This window comes from Mus caroli, unplaced genomic scaffold (genome assembly GCF_978045245.1).
Source record: "Mus caroli unplaced genomic scaffold, Mus_caroli_1 scaffold_2, whole genome shotgun sequence".
In the NCBI taxonomy this organism is placed as follows: domain Eukaryota; kingdom Metazoa; phylum Chordata; class Mammalia; order Rodentia; family Muridae; genus Mus; species Mus caroli.
In genome coordinates, this window is record NW_028227257.1 from 3,406,293 (window position 1) to 3,425,951 (window position 19,659).

A 19,659-nucleotide genomic window follows, 5' to 3' on the forward strand; every position below is an offset into this window, starting at 1 on the left:
AGGCTCTGGCATTCTTGACTCTTAGCCCTGGAGCCCCTGCCTGGAAAACAGTGCAGCCCACACTGGGTAGATCTTCCCACATTCATTAATGTAACCAAGACGATCCCCCACAGACATGCTCACAGACCAGCCTGACCAAGACAATTCCTCTTTGGGACTCTTTTCCCTGATGATTCTAGGATGTATCAAGTTGACAAAGCTAATCTTCACAAGGCTCCAGACAGAATTTCTCTAAGCACCTGGGCAGGGCCAGGCTCGGTTCCTGGCTTGCTTCTGCCATCTGCTGGTCACTGGTTGAATTGCACTGGAGGAGCTCACCACCACTCTTGCCGTTTCTTTCTAGGAAAGACTCACTATCCTCTCTGTCTACAACAGGGTCCATCTGGCTGACCTGTCAATCAACATGAAGTGGAATAGACTCTAAGCTCTCCTCATGTGCAGTAGAGATATTTATAACTTGGCTCAAAGTCTTAAGATTTTCCCATATTTTGTATCTATTAACTGAAATTGCACTCAATATTAAACCCATGAGTCTGGATGATTTAGACACAGAAAGTTTGAGTACAATTTCCAAAATCACACAGCTACAGAGTGATGCAGCTCACCACCTTTGAGCCTCTGCAGTGGGAAATTTGGGGGCATACTTTACCCATAACCTCACAACTGGCACAGGGCCCTATTCACCCCAGCCTGAGACTCCACCAGACAGACAGAAGACACTTCAGCAAATCATCTTTGAGCACTAGAAACCACTCTGCCATTCAGAGCTTCCCTCTTTCACACCCAGGAGGTTGGGGCTTTGTTCTTCTGGGGCCTCCCTAAGCCATCAGAGGATAGCGTAGGAAGCATATGGGCTGGGGTGGAGATCTGATGCCTATGGACCCTCTGACTGAGCTGTCTCTAAGCCTCAATTCCCCTTCTCATATGTGTACCAAGGGAAAGCTCCCAACACTGTTTGATACAAACTCTCATCACCATCTTACTCAAGGCTCTGGAGAAGCCCTGTAAGAGGCAAACCCACTTCCCTTCCTCACCCCACAACTGTAGAGCCACCTTGGGCCTCACAGCTCCATCTTCAAATTGCAGGGCTATCACCAGCCAGGCTTTCCTGCAGATGTAACAACTGGCCCACCAAGAACAGGGTCCATCCAGAACCTAAGGTGCTCCAGACCCCACACATCTGTGGTTCTGGCTTTGAGGCCTTCCAACACCTGTCTCCCCGGCCTGGGAGGCAGTGCTTCCCATCTGGATTCCAGAGTCAGCCCCACGGACCATAAGCAATTAGTCTGAGGCAGAGAAGACAGTTTTTAATAATTCTGTCATTATCCTCCATTTTCAGCACCAGCAGACACGAAAACTCCATTTCCCGTTTTTTTTTTAAAGGTATCAAATGGCTTCTGCATCACATTGCAATGTCGACATCAGTCCGGTTGTTTGTAGAGCAGACTCGTGCTTTCACGGCCTGAAGAAACTTGACCCCACAGTGTCAGTGTGGGGTCACTGAGGAGCCTAGGTTGACTCGGTGGCGCTGGGTGCTGAGGTCCACTTCCATTACACAAGACATAAGGTGCAGCAATGCTGTGTAGCTGACAGTCGGATGTGAACGAAGACCACAGCTTCCTGCTGGGTCAGCCTGATGTTGAGGAAACCACCCACCATCCTCCCCAGACACAGAGTGATCTGGAGGAAGTGAGCCATGGAGGGGTGGCTGGCGAAGGACCTCACTACAGAGCCAGATCAGTAGGCAGGAGGAGAGTACAAGGTTCAAGACAGGAAAGCCATTGGTAAGCCAGGACGTAGCAGAGTCCACATATGGGAGATGGAGACACTGGCCTCTAACCACAATAAGTTCAAAAGCCAAGGTAAACAGCTGGATGGGGCTTAGAATGATCGGTCCACTGCAAGCACACACTCCCATGAGACCCCTGTGTGGCCGAGGCACACCCTTTAAGTACCATTCTCGCCCTATAAATGAGAAGTCCTGGACACAGAGAAGCTGAGTAACTTGTTCAAAGTCACACAGCAAGGAAATAGCTCTGGGGATTGAGTCCAGAGCAGGACAAACAGGTCCCTGCTCTTGGGTGTCTGTGGACACAGACTTTAAAGGTAAGTCTGGGTTATACCTCTTGACCAGGGCTGTCATCAGAAGCAGCAGCCTTGAAGATGAGGAGTGTGATCTTGTCTTGTTGGTCACAGAGCCCGTCAACAAGAGGACAGACTCTGCAGGGTCAAACGGGTGCATACAGCTTTCACATATATTACCATGATGCCAGGGTTCCACTGGGTCTCTGCCCAGGGTTGTCAGCCACCTCAGCAGCTACTGTAGCAGAATGAAGGACCCCACGTGCAGGCAGAGCACTGATCCCACATTCTACACCTGGTTCAGTGTGTGGCATAGAACTGAGGGTCTCTTGCACACAATACATGCACCAATTCCCAGCACCTACACGGTGGCTCACCACCACTTGTAACTCCAGTCCCAGGGATCTGACAGCCTCTTTAGGCCTCTACAGGAACCACACATAGAGATAGCCATGGTGGTTCACAGACATACATACAGGCAAAACACATGAAAATTATCTTTTTAAAAACAGTGAGATAGTTTCTCACTAAGTGACCCAGCTTGGCCTTGAACTTGTAACCTCCTTCCTCAACCTTCCAAGTAGCTGGAAGGCTTGCACCACCACAGTATAGTTTTGTTGTTGTGTTGTTTTGTTTTGTTTAATGGAAACTTGTCCACAATAGTTTATTAGCAAAATACTTCTGAGGAGAGGAGCGGACACCAAGCAGACTTCCTACTGTTGATCCCAGAGAGAAGCCAGAGAAGCCACCGCGGACAGACTCCTAAGTCTTCCACAGCCTGCAGACTAGTGTGTGATGGGTGTGGGATGCTGTCGTACATGCACAGCGATTCTGGCATGCCTGAGCGAGTCTCATATAACTTTCTCGAAGGTTCTGATGATGGCATACATTCTTGGAGGACACACAAAGTGGAAAATTATAGAAGATCATGAAGGAGAATCAGAGCACTAAGCAACAGCACCAGAGAATCTGAGCACTGAGCAACAGCACTGGAGAATCAGAGCACGGAGCAACAGCACCATACACGTTTCATGGAACTTCTTCCTCGTCGTTTATACTCATACAGACATTTTAGGCGTTGACAAAACTAGAAACATATAAAAATATATTCTCATATTCCCCCAACGTTTTTATTGTTAGCAGTTATAGTCTGTGTGTGAAATGCTCCCTGAGGGCTTGTGTGTTTGAACACTTACTTGGTCCTCAGCTGCGGTGCTGGGGTTTGTGGGGGTGGGCGGACTGTGGAGCCTTCAGGACTGTACCCGGTGCTTTTGTTGAGAAGAGATTGAGAGGTCTGCCTAACAAAGCTGCCTTTTCCAGCTGAGTCTGATGGTGCAGGCAGGTCACCTGAACTACTGGGGAGACTGAGGAAGGAGGATGACACCATCAGGACAACTTAGTGGGATCTTGTTTCAAAATAGAAAGTCCAAAAGAGGTCTTTCTGGAGGACCCAGGTTTGGCTCCCAGCACCCACATGACAGCTTACAACCATCTGTGGCTCCAGTTCCAGGGGATCAGGTATTTCTTCTGGCAGCCTAGGTTACTAGGCACACAAGTGGTACATAGATACACATGCAGGCCAAACACCCATAGTTATTTTTAATTTTAAAAAGCATTTAAAATAATTACTTAAAATAATTGCTCAGTGGCAGAGTACTTACCCAGCATGTACATAGTTAGTCCTAGTCCCTCTCGTCTCACATACATAAATAAACATTTTTATTTCAAAGGAAAAGTGATTTTCAGCAATAAATGAAGGGACTAACAGCATTTGCATTGCACTGACATAGTCAGGTCCTTGAAAGTACTGCATGGGTGGACAGGAGACAGGAGAGGAGGGTGCAGTGCTCTGGTGACAGGGTAGGTCTCTGTGCTCTATCACAGCTGTAGTCATTACTGTTATTAGACAGGCAGCAGGCCTTGTAAAAGTATATTGAATTGTCCTGCTCCAATTGTTGTCTCCGAGACTCACTGCTTCAGTCTTCTAACCCAGGCCTAGTCCTAGAAGCTTCTAGCCTCGGTACAATCTAATCTAGGCCTAGAATGTTGTCTCTCTGTATTACTGTCCTGGTAAAACTACCGCAGTTGCCTCCTCCTCCTTCTCCTCTTCTTCCTCCTCCTCCTCCTCCTCTTCCTCTCTCTCTCTCCCTCTCCCCCTCTCTCTCCCTCTCCCCTATCCTCCCCCCTCTCCCTCTGCACTGCTCCCTTAAGTAGCTTCCCTTTCCTCTCTCTTCTCTTGAGAGTTGGGCGTATCTATTCCATCAAATCCATCTCGCTCTGATTCATCACTTGTCTGCCACTCAATTAGAGATCACTCTCAAACGTGCATGCTTCTGTCTACAAACTAACTTTACCTATATTGTTTTGGATTAAAGGTGTATGCTAAGGACTGAGACACACCACAACTAGAAACAGGTTTTTTTTTTTGTTTTGTTTTGTTTGTCTTTCAGTATATAACACAATCTTGAGTTTCATAGTGTGATCACATATCCTGCAACAGGTCTTAAATCTAGCAACTACACATGAGCATCTACTTACAAAGACCAAGGAGGTGAGGCTTATTACTAGGATCTAGTCCACTGCCTGGTGACTTATTTCAAGAATGAACACTGCTGATTGAGCCCATCAAAGACTCAGTGTGGACGGGCCCCCGGAGCCATGAAAGTGCCCCATGTGGTTCAAACAGAGAGGACTGATTCATCCCAGCCACACGATATCCACAAGTACTACAGACAGAGTACGCTGCTCTACAGACCTCAGGAGACAAACAATATCCTAAGCCTGTGATTGCCCAAGGGACTCCTGTCGTGCCAGACCCAAAAGAGGGCCAGCAGTGAAGGCCATGCTCACCCCATCTGTGGTACTGTGCTGCTGGCCTCAGTCAGATAGACTCCGAGGACCATAGCTAGGGCAGCCACAGGTAGAAACCAGAGACAAGGCCAAGACACACTGCTGCAAAGGCAAACCCTCATGGATCTGTGACAGCACGTGCGCACACAAAGGAAATGAGTGAGCTCAGCCAACAGGAGGCGGCGAGTGGACTCGGGCTGTGAGTTGTCAGATCCTCAGATCAAAACAGGGAGTGTGCCTTCGTCCGTCACTGTGTGTACAGAACGCTATGCCTGCAAGTCTTGAAATGAGCTGTCAGCCAGCATTTTAAATGACCTGTACTCGAGTCTCAGTGAGCTGGGGATGGAAAGATGAGGCCAGAATGTGAGCTGGGCTAGGTACGGTGAGAGACTCGGGATGCTGGGAGGAAGCAAAGGTGAGAAGGAAGGGGAGAGAGGGAAGAAGGGAAGAGGAAAATAACAGGTTAGGATCTAATTAATGACAAAAACATAAACTAACTTTAAGAGAATTAAGGGAATGTCAGTGTGTGAAATTGAGAATTCAAAACAAAGCAAAACACAGAGCTTCCAAGCAACGCTGGAGGCAAGAGTCTGCATCAGCACCAGCACCAGCACCAGCACCAGCACCTACTTCCGCACGCTGATGTCCCGGCAGTTCAAAATGATGTGCCCACAAAGGAGCTGAGGCTGGCCCACAGCTCCAGGGTCCTCCCAGAGCCAGTGATTAGAGAGAGGAAAAAATATGATGCGTTGTCAAGTCATATGCACACCCCCTGGACCAATCACTGGAGACTACAGCAATGGGACACGCTGATTGGCTAGTATGGACCACATGACTACAAGCCACTGGTGACCCTATAAAGAAGAGCGTTTACCCCACACAGATCACCGGTGTTAGGCAAGCAGAAAAGATGAAATGGAAAGAGGAGGAAGCAAATATTTACCAACACCTACTCTTCAAGCAGCGAGCGCCTATACATTTCTCCACCTGAAGCTTTGTGACCTGACCCTGATAATTTGCCCATATTTTAACTGGTAAAAGCCTTGAAGCCCTTCAGTCCTACACACAGATCAATCTTTGCGGGAGTTACAGGTGTGGATGGGCCCTAAAGGCTCATGGGTGACAGCAGGGGTGGGGTCGGGGGTCCTCCTCAGGCGCACCCACAGACTGTTGTTCAGCGAGGGTTCTATAATGGCCTGGACTGCTTAGTCCACAGCCCCAGTTTGGAAACAGCCATGAAGTCTTTAGAGATTCATAGACTTCCTTTGTCTTGCTATGAAATCCTGAGTTACACATTCCTATCATTCATAGGCCAGGCACCATATTAAAGCCTCAGTCCTGCACCACAGGGAGGAGCTGCCCAGCCACCTGGACAGGATTGTTATTTTGAAATTCAGAAAGGTCTTGATGGTGAGGAACTTAGTTCCCAAGTTTAGACACCCGTGTGGTCAAATTTCCTGGAAGAGCAAAGGTTGCACCTGTAAGAACAAACTGGTGAAGGGAACTCCTTTGGCACCAATGGCTCCGGCTTTCTTGGGTGGAGCTGTGTCTTCCTCGGCATCCTGTGTACACAGGATGGGGTATTCCTGATGCCCTCATGTCTGCGTGAGTGATGGCTTCGCAAACGTACCTGGCTACTCATGAGCAGGTCCTGAGAGCCTCTGGAGGGGCCGGCATGCCATCATGCCACTGTGCTGCTGGAAGCTTATGGGTGGATTATAAACAGGGCACTCAGCACAGACTCCCAACAGGACCATTTTACACCCCCCCGACCCCCCCGGGAGACAGTGTAAGTGCCTGGGAGACATCTGTGATTGTCACACAGATGAGGGGAGGCTGCAGTGTGTCCTCTGACACCTATACTAGCCCCTAAAATAGTTATCATATCAGAAGTGCCGATGCCAGGTTACTGGGGAGCCCCCCGACCCCCTGAGCCTGTCAGCCTGGTGAGTGTGGTGTCTGTTCTTCGTTGTCAACTTGACAACATCTGGAATTAACAGAAGCAGCCGGATACACGTGAGGGAATTTTCTTGTTTGGATCACTCGGGATGAGAAGACCCACCCTAAATCTGGATTGTTTGAAATTGGAAGCACTACCTTAAATCCAGATCTTTGGAGGTGAGAAGATCAACTGTATATATATCTGGGCACACCTTCTGGACATGGATGAAGCAAGGAAGTTCTGGCTCTTTTCCTGCTTGGCCTCACTCTTGCTGGCTAGTTTATTCCTTCACTGGCGTTAGAGCCTACATCCCCAGGAATCCTATCAGGACACAGATATTGTTGGGCCAGCTGGAGCATATGAGATCTGTTTCTCTAGAGAACCCTGACATGCAGCGTCTAAAACACACCCTTGTTAAGGTGAACCTAACAAGGTACTACAGCAATGGCTCAGTGGTTAAGAACACTTGCTGCTCTTGTCAATAACTCAAGTTCAGTTCCCAACGCCCATGTTGGGCAACTCAAAAAACAATCTATAACTCCAGCTCTAGGAGGTATGACTCCCTCTTCTGGCCCGTGTTAGTACTGCACTCATGTGTACACATATACACATAGACAGGCACACAGGCACACATATTTAAAATCCTTAAAGTGAACTTAATAGAGCACCTGCTACCTTACCACCAGCAACTCTATCATCATCACCAACATTTTTAACATTGGAAAATGTTGACAGTAGAGACACTTCCAACTATCAAATCCTGAGGTCATCTTTGTCCCTCCCTGGTGCACTGTCTGTCGTCCACCTACAAGGTCTCTCTACTCATGATGGGTCAGGGTAGCCTCTTTTATCTTCCCTGACCCACAGGATCAGGGCTTTTTGGCCCATGGTAGCAATTATTAGGGTAGACTATTCTTTCTTATCTACCCTATGGTTGACTCCTGATGAGCCTTCACCTGCAGTCTAGCCCCTCCATAGACCTGTCCTTCAGAATCCAAGCAAAGTAGCCCAGCAACACAGTGTTGGCATTTCAACTAGGCTCTGACCAGTTACCTGGCAACAGTCAGGTGTGCCTGGCTCACTATAAAAAGGGACAGCTTGACCTCTCCCCTTGCTCTTGCTCTCTTTTCTTGCTCCTGCTCCCTTTCCCTCTTCCCCCCTCTCTCCCCATTCCCTTCCCCTCTCTCTCTCCTCTTACTCATGGCCAGCCTCCTCTCTCTCTCTCTCTCTCTCTCTCTCTCTCTCTCTCTCTCTCTCTTTCTCTGCATCTCTCTCAATTCCCCTCCTCATGCCTTGAATAAATAAACTCTATTCTGTACTATACCTTCATATGGTGTGATGGTTTGTATATCCTTGAACCAGGGAGTGGCACCATATGGAGGTGTGGCCTTGTTGGAATAGGTGTGACCTGGTTGGAATGGGTGTGTCACTGTGGGTGTGGGCATTAGATCCTCTCCCTAGTTGCCTGGAAGTCAGTCTTCCACTAGCAGCCTTTGGATGAAGACATAGAACTCTCAGCTCCTCCTGCGCCATGCCTGCCTGGATACTGCCATGCTCCCACCTTGATGATAATGGACTGAACCTCTGAACCTGTAAGCCAGCCCCAATTAAATGTTTTTTTTTTTTATAAGACTTGCCTTGGTCATGGTGTCTATTCACAGCAGTAAAACCCTAACTAAGACATATGGCTAGTAACTCAGGGGGAAGGGATGTCTCAGTATGGGCCGGCAGAGGCACCCTCTTCCCCCACACCTTACGACACAACACCAGACATATTCATTCTTCCTTGTGTTCTCAGCCAGTTGTCCAGTGAGGTTCCCACTGGCTTGGTGGGCACACAGGGTCACCACGGCATGGGAAGGATACAGTGAGGAGAATCCATGGCACCACAAGTCAGACTTGCAGCTGCAGCCCTCAGTCACAGAGCCCTACCTTTCAGGCCCTGCTTCCGTGGACCCGCCTCCTTTGCTGGCATCCCGTGCTCTGCTCATAAGTGTCCATGGGCCCTCTCAAACCACAGCTGTGCATATCTCCAACCCAAGGAGTAGAAGCAGAAGACCCACCTATCTGTATGACAAGGTGACCTCCTTTCCCAGATGTCACTGCCCCTTGCCAGGCAGCACTCTGTAATTCACATCTGGGGTGTTTTCTTACAGATATGCCTAGTGAGCTGGTGAAAAGCTCTTTCATCTCTTAACTGGTGCAGTCTGGCCCACAGGATAGGAACTGCTTCAGTCCTAACACTACTGGTCAGATCTCTGCCCTGGGCTGACTCCTCAGTGTAGCAACTCCATGGGCTAGGCTGGCCTGCCTTCTGGGAAGCTGCTTGCTAAGCTGCTAATCCACTGGGTCCTTGACACAAATGTGTCACCTCCTTCTTGGCAGACACCCAAACGCAGCTGAATTGTAAAACCACTTCCCGGCTGCTGTGTGGGGCCTAGTGGGTGTGGGGAGCCTCTTCAGAATCCAAGTTCTTAAATAGCTAGCCTAGGTTTGCATGGCAAGTTCAAGCCTCCTCCCAAGTTTGCTTCTTTCCTCTTCCCTCACTCAGGTTTGACTCAGACATCCGTCGTCCCCTTAAGCTCATCCGCGTCTGCACATCCGCGTCTGCACAGGGAACCTAGTGTCTACAACGGCCATGTGACCGTCCTCTTAACACAGTAAGTTACAACCTGACAGTGCAAGAAAGAGGCTCAAAGATGTATTCTCTTCTGAGACTGGGTAAGCTAGTCTGCCTTGCTCTACGAAGGGGGATGTGGCTTCCCTACAGTGAAAAGCTGGCTTCCACCACACAAAACAGTTTGTGGGTCCCCAGACCCTGTGCTGTAGAATGAAGTCAGATATCAGTCTCATCTGACTTCCGCTAGAGTGGGCTATGCAGTTTTCTGAGGTACCATCACAGGTCTGGCTATGAAGCACATTTCCCAGTTCTGGTTTCTAACGGTGCTGTCAACTTCCACCAAACTCCTCAGCCAGCAGTCTGGGCTTCCTAGTGACTCACAGAAAATTCTAGCTTCCCTTTGGTTCTGAAAACTCAGCCTGTTGATTCTTCATTTTTTTTTTTCTTCTCAGTCCAGATGCACTGGACTCCTCTGGTGGAGGCCGCCCCAGTCTCTGAAGTCTGGACTTATCTGCCTGTTCCTGCTGCTCTCAGCCCTAGAGAGAGATTGGAATGAAAGCATCTTCCTACTGCCTTCTGTGACCTAACCTAAGTCTCCCCATCTTCAGACTGTCAAATCCTGCATCGAGGAGGACTGGGGGAGCACTGATGGCTGGTACCCACTTCTGGTTCCAATAGACGGTGTGGGGTTTGCTTTTCTGACAATATTTCAGGCAACACTGAGGCAGCCATCCTCCTTCATCAACACGACAGGAAGATTTGCTGGTTCCCCGAGATCAACACCCTCTGGTGAAGTTTCTGCTTCATTAGATGCAACGGGCCAAATTGGGTTGTCCCCAAAGAAGCCATGGGAAAGTTTGTTGATCTGAGCTATACTACTTCCATTAGGCATCATTGGGGGTGGTGGTGGAGGGGCTCAAGCAGCATAGACCAACAGTGATCTTCAGTGGTACTGCCAGGCTTGGAGTCTAGCCTTCCATCCTGAGGGCAATGGGAAGGGATACAGCCATGAAACTCACACTTGCCGTGGTCTCTAGCACAGCAGGTGTGAACTGCCCTGGAACAAGTTTTGATGCCCTTGGAAGCGTCGGGATAGTGCCTGTACATTAAAACTAAGTGAACATCACCCATCTGAAGACGGTTTGCAATAAAAATCATTTTTATAGCCATCAAGAGTTTGCCCTGGTGCTACCCTCCCACATCCCCTGCCCCAACGCTCCATTTGAAGTCTGTCCACCTGGAATTATTAGTTAAGGGCACTGCAGCAAGGGAAAGATGGATGGTGTAAGCAGATCCTGCTATCCGTGTTCAAAACCCCGTGCTAGCCCCATGACACTCAGCACAAGTTCCTTAATCATGGCTGAGTGAAGGTTACCAAGCCTGAATTATTAGTTAACAGCGTCTCTGCCCTGTAATGATTTCTCAGAGTAAATGGAACGTGAACACAGCTCCTGAATCTCTGAAGCTATAGTGTGTGTGTGTGTGTGTGTGTGTGTGTGTGTGTGTGTGTGTTATTTTGACTTTCTCTCCTATGGAGGAAACATATGAAAAACAGTTTGCTATTTGGCCTTGACCCCAGATCTCTGTGCAGTTGAGGGTCTGAGGCTGGGTGATGGCTGAGCTGGTAAAATGTTTGTACAAGATGACTTGTGTTCAACCACTGGCACCCACATGAAAGGCCAGGCATGGTGGTGTACGTCTGGAGTCCCAGCACTGGGGAGAGAGAAGCAGGAGGATTCCTGATGCTCATGAGCTACCATAGCCTAGTCAGTGACAGCCCGGAGCCTAGTGAGAGACCCTGTGTCACAGAATAAGGTGACAGCTCCTGAGGAATGATGCCCAATGTCAGCTTTTGAAATGTACATACATCCACATGTGAACAGGCTTCCGTTCACATCTATACATACATGTGCATTCACTAAAGAATACAGGGTCCTAAGGCATAGTAGAGTCTCTAACCAGCTCACCTGTGTTGAAGAGCTCCCTCAAACAAAGCATGTCTTCGTCTCAGAGAGGCTTCTGTGACGATGACGATCACCTTCAGGAGAGAAGCATGCCTTTCAGTGGCTGTCACTGTATCACCTGTCACCATGGCACTGTTCCAAAATAGCAGCCAAGTCAACACCTCTCCCTACCCAGAGACTAGTTCTGCCACTTCCTCGGTTCATTCACTTGAGAGTAAATGGTGTTAAGCCCTGGCTTACTTACTTTGCGTAGGCCAAGGCAACTACTTACAGAAGGAAGTGCTTATGTTGTGCAGTGAGAAATATGGAATTTTGCTTTCTTAAAAAAAACCCAGAGACCTATTATAAGAATGTGTTTTCAACCAGTACCCCGGAGCTCTTGACTCTAGCTGCATATGTATCAAAAGATGGCCTAATCGGCCATCACTGGAAAGAGAGGTCCATTGGACATGCAAACTTTATATGCCCTAGTACAGGGGAACGCCAGGGTGAAAAAAAATGGGAATGGGTGGGTAGGGAAGTGGGGGGGGGGAGGGTGTGGGGACTTTTGGGATAGCATTGGAAAAGTAATTGAGGAAAATATGTAATAAAAAAAGAATGTGTTTTCATTTTAATCACAGATGTGGGATATGGGGGCTGCTTCATAACAGCAGCTGGCTATGATTTGCCTCATGCTCTGGAGGGGGTGTGATTTTGGCAGCTGCAGATAGTTTCTGCAATTGCCTGATATTTGGAATCTGGGAATCTTTCAGAAGGAATATAAATGTTGGTGGTTGGAAGTGGTTGTTGCCAGTTGCTGTTGGTCACAGTTTATTAAGTAGTCCTGCAAAAAGAAGAAACAACAACAAGAAGAAATTGGATATCTGACAGTGAAGATCAAAGTTGCCCCAAGGAACCGGACACACCTAATCAGCAGGAAGTAGTGTAATGATAATGTCGACCCCTTTTTGACCCCTGACCTAATTTAAGGATCTCTTTCTTCTCTACCCTTTTTTCTATCTTATCTAGCGTTAAAAGGTTGAAAGGGTCGAAGAAAGAACCCACAAAGTAGCAAAAGACAGCTATAGTTTGAAGGTTACAGTTTCAGAGAATGAATTTATGACCACCATGGCAGAAGTGTGGTGTCAGGCAGACAGGCATGATTCTGGAATAATTGCCAAGAGCTATTACCTAAAATCACAAGCATGAAGCCAAGAGAGACTGAGACCGGGGAATGGCTCCAGTCTTTTTAAACCTCAAAGCCCATTCCTGGGAATACATCTCCTCTAACAAGTCACACCTCTTAGATCTTCCCAAACAACTTTACCAACCAGGGATCAAGTTTTCAAATATATGAGTCTATTGGGCGCCATTCTCATCTAAACCACCACAGCTCCAAAGGGGGAGAATGGACCCTCGTTATCAGTCATCTCATGGGGCCTGGTCTCATGAATGCAAGGTCAGAGGAAGCAACAGGGCTGTGTCTCCCATAGCCTGTGACCTGGCCCTGACCCTATTTTCTGCACTGCCCATCCGTATGCCTGAAGCTTCCCCTGCTAGGAAGTCAGGCCTTCCCGACACACAGCCCTGTAGCAGGGCTCTTCTCTAGCATGAGTGGCATAGTGGCAGATCAACTTCAACATAGGAAGACATGCTGGCACACATGCAAAAAGCCAACATGGTACTGTATGCTCATAACCCCAGAACTTGGTGGGGTAGAGACAGGAGAATCCATGGACTCAGTGGGCTGCAAGCCTGGTCTACTTGGAAGCTCCAAGCCTGAGAGAGGGTTTGTATCAGAAAAATAAAGAGAATGATCTCTGATAAATGCTACCTGAGATTAACCTCTGGCCTGCACACACACACACACACACACACACACACACACACACTTCTCACTTTACTGATGGCTCCCCCCTCATCAAACTGAAGCATCTCTGCAGCACCAGCCTCTGACCAGTGAGTGATGTGTTCTGAAATCTCATTTTGTGGGAAACCAGATAGATGCCTTGTCAGGGCAGCAGCCAGGTATCCACAGCTTTAGGGACACTTCCCTGGCACTCTTGGGTTCCCCAGATGTCACCTGTGACATAACAGTCATCCGGAAGAACATGCCCTTGGTTTGGTTTCAGAAGACAGAGGTAAGCAGCAAGCAGCTCAGGCAAGTGCATCAGAGACCCCAGCCAGCTCCACCGCACCCAGCCTGGAGGAATAGCTCACACTCAGGAGCCACTGGTCAGAGCCATGCTGCAAGCTCCAGAAAGTTAACCAGGGCAAATGACAAAGAGCCAGGTCCCAGCTCCACTTTCTGCTGGCTGAACAGCTGTTTGAGTGGAAGCTGCTCACTGAATCTCTCCAATCAGAATGGGAAGTGTTGGCTTGTGCGAGTATGCCCAACACTGAGCCGTGTGCAGAACAACTCTGTGCACAGTGCACAGAACTTACCAAGTGCTTAGTAAAGCAGCCACTGTGGCACTAAAGAGATGCTGCATGCTCCAGCAACCTCCTGGCTTTGTAAAGGGATGGCTGACTTATGGCTTAGTCCCAGGGCCATCCGGGCTAATGTACACCCTAATTCTGAATCAGGAATCTAGAGTCCAGGACTTCCTCCTTCCTGCCTTCAGCATCACCCTCTACTCCCACTTCTCTGTACCAGAAAACACCCTTCCATCTGCACCTGTTTCACAGAGGCAGGGACAGAGAGCAAGGGCTAAGCCAGATTCCAGTGGAGATGGCTCAGGGGCTCAGAAGGTGTTTATTAAAGCCAGGCTGCTGTGCTTTTGTGGTGTTCCACTGTGAGCTTGCCCAACACACCTGCTGATGAGATAGAGGAGCAGAGAGGGACCTGTGCTCCGTAGCCCCTGCCTGACGGCTCAGGCCAAGCGTCATCTGAACCCAAGTACTAGCTGGAGAGATCCTGGCAGAGACAGCCCTGTGGACACAGCTTGAGCTGGCCAAGCTTTGCAACGCTTCAGGTTCAGGCGTCCTGCCCAACCAGGCCCCGGATGCCACCAGCTCTGTGGACACCACTCTGGATGGCGGTTTCCTGTGTGAGATCTCCAGGCCCAGCTCAGGTATTTTTAGCCACTGTCAGCCAGGCCTCGGCTGCAAGGCTCAGCACAGACGTCAGGCAAGAACAGGGCCAGAACATTCCTGTACTCTGCTCCCTCCTCTGGGCTTCGCCTGTTCCCACGGCTAATTTAAAACTTTCCTGGCTAACCCTGTGACCCTTTGCCTCATAACCTTTCCCCCAGAGCACAGGATCCTTCCTCCCAAGGAGTCCGTGGAGTAAGTAGCCTAGCCTTACAGCTGCTGATACTTCCAGCACTGGTCTGCAGTGCACTGGTCTGCAGTATAGCGGGGCTGGGACACAGGCTGCCTCCACTCAGACACTGCTGGTTTATAGGCCTGCAGAGCAGGTCACACACAGCCTGGAGGGCAACTGTACCCGGAGGAGCCTCTCTGTCCCGGGTGCCCAGACTGCTGCTGTCCTGGGCTCTTCTGTATTGTTGGCTTGTATTCCCTCTAGCTCCATAGATTCCTTCTCTAATCTGTGTGTATATAGGTTATACCTTAAGGGATTCTGCTCCTGCTCTTCACCCTCAGAGCATGGCAAAGCCAGTGAGGTCTTGAAATCAGAAAAGCCGTGATTACTCAGAAAAGACCCTCAGGACACTGAGCCCTTCCTCTAACATCCTCTGCTGCAGAAGTCCCTCCCTAAGGAGGATTAGTCATAGGAAAGATGTCTGACAAAGTCATAAGGAGTCATACTATTAATTATTTATCAAATATGCTATAATACGCATAATTGTGTGAATAAATATACATATATAACTTAAATGAGATTTTCGTATCTGGGCTGGCAAGCCTCCCTCAGAGGGTCAAAGGCTACCCAACACTAAAACTTTCAGCTGAGGGAGAGGGGCTTTTCCCTCAGCAGTGTGTAGCCACCTACAGCAGTCCACACTCCTGTAAGTCACCCCTTATTTGTTCTTCTTGTAAGTGACATCAATAAATCACCCACTCCCCAAGCCATGCTCTGATGGACTCTCTTCTTTGGTCTGTCATTTGTGCCCTGTCTGGGCTGAGTAGGGCTTTGTTTATGTCTCCCTTCTCAGGTGAAGTTATCAAATGTGTAGTCACAAATGTCTCGCACTCGTTACCTCTAACGGTTACACGTTTGGGCTACATTTCAAGTACAGGGTCCGAGGAAATGGCTCAGTGTGCAAAGCATTTGCTTCCTAAGCATGGACCCTGAGTTGGATCCCTAGCATCCAAAAAAAATCCAGGCACAGCATGCTTATCTGCAATACCAGAACCGTCTCGGGTGGCGGGGGTGGGCAGCAAAGGGGACAGGCAGATCCCTCTGCCCAATGGCTACCTGGGGCAGCCGAAACGGCAACACTCAGGTTCAGTGAGAAACTCTGTCTCAAAAGACAGTAAGATGAAGGGAGGCTGTGGAAGACACTCAGGACTCACCTCTGACCTCTCACACACGTGCGCTCACCTGTACATGACCATAGAACACATGGCATTCATACAACACACACATAGGTACGAAATAAGACTTATGTATGACGTGCGTGGATGTTTTGCCTGGACAGATGGATGGATGTGCATTGTGTGTGTCTGTGTGTGTGTATGTGGTGTTAGAGAGAGAGAGAGAGAGAGAGAGAGACCAGGCTGGCCTCAAACTCCTGGAGACCCACCTATCTCCGCCTCTCAAGTGCTGAATTAGAGGAATGTACCACCACTCCTGGATATATATATATATATATATATATATATATATATATATATGTATGCCAATTTAAAGCCCCAGCTCCCAAAGCTGACACCATAAGCACTTACCCAGGCACGTTCCCTATACTGTTGGTCTGTAGAACACAAGGAAATGCGTGATGGCCACATTCATGATCGCTCATCGTCGTTGATCTGAGATCAACTCTGACATGCAAACACAAGGGTAGACTCCATCTTTGGTGGTGAGGTAGTCCCACCCAGCCACCCTGGAAATAAGACAGTGACCAAGGGGCCACCTTATTTTTACCAGTGTCACAGGAAACACAGGAGTCCAAAGAGGGCATCCTAACCCACTGCTGTCAGAGAGGCGAGCATTTTCAGGGTTGTGAGGCCCTGTGAGGCCCTGTCTGTAATAGCCACAAGTACTAAGTAAACTAGTCGGACTCAACAGCACTGACTCTCTCCTCATAGCAAGCAGACCTTCGAGCTTGTCCATTTAATTACAGTGTCTGGATTGTCCTGGATGAGGCTTACCTGCTTGTCTTCTGATGAACTCAGTGTTAGCCTTCATTAAGGCTGTTGGACAAAGACAGTCTATGCCATCAATACCATCAGGCCCAATAGAGAACACAGCTCCTAAAGTCTTGAATGACAAATACAGTGGCAGACTGGTATTTTCAAAATGAGGATAAAAAGCTTCAGGGAAAAAAACAAACAAAAACAAAACAACAATAAAACAAAACCAAACCAGAAACAGAAAGCAAAAGCAAGAGGCCTGGAGCCAGGGTGGTGGGAACAGCATGGCCCTGTTCATACTGTCTCTGTGCATTGCCTGTCTCTGTAGTCTTTTCCTGGCCAGCCACACCTCTCAGCCTGAAGCACGCTATCCTACAGCTGCTCCTGGACTGGCAGACTCACCTGGAGTCCTATGTCCAGGCTTTCACCCCTGTGCTGGACTTCCCTGCACCAGCTGGGCCTGTGAGCTTCCCACCCATCTTTAGGGTCATGACCTCATGCAACTTCTTTTCAGCCTCCTGTGGGGCACAGGTACCAACCAGCCACTGCTCCTTTATTCGTCCCATTCAATAAGCAAACAGGAGTGCCGCAGCAAGGCAGAATCTTAGAGATCTGGCTCACACCTCCTGCTTCATGGCTCTTGAGGTCTCCATAGAGAAGACAGGCATTAAAAATCAGCAGATCAAAGGGAGCCTGTCTCCAAACACACACACACACACACAGACACACAGACACACACACACACACACACACACTCACACAACTTAATAAATAAAGGAACTTTAGAAACTCAGGCTTGAATAGTGGCCACCAAAGGACTGAGAGGGAGGGTGGTGTGTCAGAAACAGATAGTCAGCTGCTTGCTACAGGCTCTGCTTGAGCCCTAGGCCATCCCAGTCTGTGAGGGTGAAGATGGTTCTGTGGGTGATGAAGTGGCAAAGGATGGGTGTGTACAGGTGCTACCTATAAGTACAAAGAAGATGAATGCTTACGTGGCTCTTTGTATTATCTTAGAGGGCAATGGAGTAAGAGCCACAGGGTCTCAGCATTGTTTGATACAACTCCGCATGAAACCTCAAACTGCAGCCACCCTGAGTTCTCCTGAAGGAGAAGGGGGTTGTAGACAGGCCTGTCTCCACCCTGCAACTCTGGCACTTACCCTGAGGCGGCCTGAGGGATGGCACAGCTGGGGAGGAAGCGTCCTTATGGTGACTCTCCCTCGGGCCCCCAGCCGCTGGGACGGGGCACTGGCTTTATTTTCTGCTAAGTGTACTGAGCTGCAGACACTACTTTGATGGCAGATGTCCTTTGAAAGACACAGCAGTCCCTGTTTTCAGCCTTTTCAATCCCCAAATTGCCCAGCTCTTGGTGGATACAGATTGCAGAGCTGTCCATCGCAGCTCCATTAGCACAGCTGTGTGTCTTTCATTCCTGCTTGTCTCCTGGCCAGCGTTAGCCAAAGTCCCTGTCCCTCTCTTAGCATGGTGCTGAAAGCAGCCACTAATGTGCCCTACATCATGAATGTTCCCACGCTGCTCCCTGCTGCACTCCTGTCCAGAACAAAGGACGGCAGAGGACCAGTGTTATCTAGGCTATGTTTCTGTAGAGTGAGGGTCACCAGCTCTCTCCCTTTCAGCGTTTGAGTCCCTGCCACTTGGACACATCCATTAAGCCACCACCACAGGGTTAAGTTCTGCTACTCATGGCCCACTTCACTCTGCTCTGTATTTTTTGTCAGCTGAGACTCAACTCCCTGCCCCAAGTGGTGGAAATTATAAAACAGCAATAGCTTAAACAAGCAGTATTTAATTCTTCCCTCGAGTTTCAAAGTGGTGCAGGGATGAGGTGGGGGTGGGGGTGGGAGATGGGACCCTTGGGGTCAGGGAATTTCTCCCACACATCCTGTGTCCATTGGAATTGATGTGTGGGACCGATACCCCAGCTCCAACCATCCTGATCATTCCTGCAAGGAAAAGAAGATAGGGGATAGACAACTTTTCTCCATCTTGCAAAGTACTTTCTGGAAATGGCCTTCCTTTAATCAGAATGTAGTCACATGTCTGCATCTGCCTGGAGGATGGGAAATGTTGCTGCACGAGTGGACAGCCCCCACATGGTAGGATTCTGGGTTCTTTCCCTGAGCAAGACATGGCAGCCTGTGCTGGTGTATTTGGGGGGTGTCTGGCCTTCAGCAGCCTCTAGATGAAGAGCCTGGAGGCTTTGGAGTTAAGCCTCTAGAATTCTTACTACTTTTTCTTTATGGCAGAGGAGACCATGGCCAGGCAGGTTTGTGAACAGTGGTATAGACAGGGGCTTTGATTTCACAAATCTTCCCCCCTACACACACACACACACACACACACACACACACACACTGTTGCTGCTGCTCTGGCTCTTGACCCCTGGCTGGTCACTGCCTCTCTTCACAGGACATAAATGATGTCTCCCTGGCTGGTTGCTGAAGGTCTATGTGTGTGTGTGTGTGTGTGCATGTTTGCTTTCGTAGTTGCTCATTTGTGTTTCAGACCGGCCCTCATTCTGCAGCCCAGGCTGGCTTGAACTCCTGCTCCCAAAAGCCCTCCCTCCAAGAGCTGGGATTGCATGGATGCTCCCCCACCATGACAGTAAAAGGAAAGTTTCCAACTACAAGGTCTTCTGCATGCAGCAAATCCTAAGAGCCAGCAAAGCACACACCTGAGCCAGGGAGTTCAGCAGCCCGGGTTGTTATAGCATGCAAAAATACATAGATTAATTTAATTAAATGAAGTCCATAATGAAATTTTAACACCAGTGACTACATCTGACTTTGGATTAGCAAGCCACATGGAAGCTAAGGTTCTTAATAGAAGCACATCTCCCTGAAAATATTTACCACAGTTGTCTTATTTTACACTGTATTGCCACTAGCAAGAACCAGCTTCATCCTCACAGTCGTAGGTCATCCCTGGAGGTGATTTTCAGGG